At 20.0% G+C, this 1,100-nt stretch overlaps 1 protein-coding gene across 1 annotated transcript in view; it reads right to left on the minus strand.

Moving 5' to 3' along the window:
- LOC110266157 overlaps positions 1-1,100 on the minus strand; it is a 4,794-nt gene that overhangs the window by 3,244 nt on the left and 450 nt on the right. The gene's annotated exons all lie outside the window — the stretch shown is intronic.

Here is a 1,100-nt window from a genome sequence, read left to right on the forward strand (position 1 = left end):
TAGATAATTTAAAAAATATTATTATGAAAAAGTTAAAATATTCAAACTTAAAAAAATAATTCAATAATAAAATTGAGTTTGTTTAAGAGAGAGAAAGAGAGAGAGAAAGAATGAGAGAGAGAGTATTTAAATGACAAACAAAATAATAAGAAGATTCATATTAGATTATAAAAACTAATGTCATCGTTACAGTATAATCGCATAATTTCAAAACATACAATATGAAATAATAAAGTATAATTTAATTAATGTGTATAATAAAACAAACTTAAAACTTAACTTATATAGTAATAATCTAACATAAAAAGTAATGACAGCTTTCTGTNGCTAGTGAAGTATAAATACAAAACAAATGAAACAAACAAAATAAAAATACAGTTGAATCTTATTTTAAAAATGAAAGCACAATTAAAAATGATTTTGAAAATATGAGTACGATTGAAAAAGAAGAAATTATAGTAAATAATAATAGTCACGAGTCTTCATATTGAATATAAATACAAAGAAGTCTTCATACTTCTTGTTAATTATTGTCAAATTCATTGTTTTTTTTAATATTCTTTTATTTTATTGGGATTTTGAATTAGAGAAGAAACATAAAAAAATGACCCTGTAAAAAAGTTAAATAGGAAGATAAAAAGATACATCTTCACAAGAAAAATTTTGACATTGAAAATAGGAAGATAAAAGATGAAAAGGAGCTTAAAATTTAAAAAATAAATAGTTGAATATAAAAAAAATTAAAACTCAATAAAAAAATTTGAAAGATATCTTTTATTTTTAAATAGAAGAGAAAAAATAAAAAAGTAAAAAAACTGATAGAAGAAAAGGAAAGAGAGCTATTCAAATTAAAAGAACCACTAGAAGAATCAAGAGTAAAAAAAAGAATTAGAGGGGACTTGCTTTATAGTTTTTACAGTAAGTAAGTGAGACTTTAGTTTTGATGCATATATAAGATACAAAAGAAAAGATGAAGGATCACAAGATGTAAAATAAAAAAAAATTGAAAACAAAAGAATATTATTTTTAATTTTATACTCTTCTTAAAAATATTTTTACTGAAAATAATATTAAAATACTTGATTAAAAATATTTTTATA

The sequence above is a fragment of the Arachis ipaensis genome, chromosome B01 (genome assembly GCF_000816755.2).
Source record: "Arachis ipaensis cultivar K30076 chromosome B01, Araip1.1, whole genome shotgun sequence".
In the NCBI taxonomy this organism is placed as follows: Eukaryota; Viridiplantae; Streptophyta; class Magnoliopsida; order Fabales; family Fabaceae; genus Arachis; species Arachis ipaensis.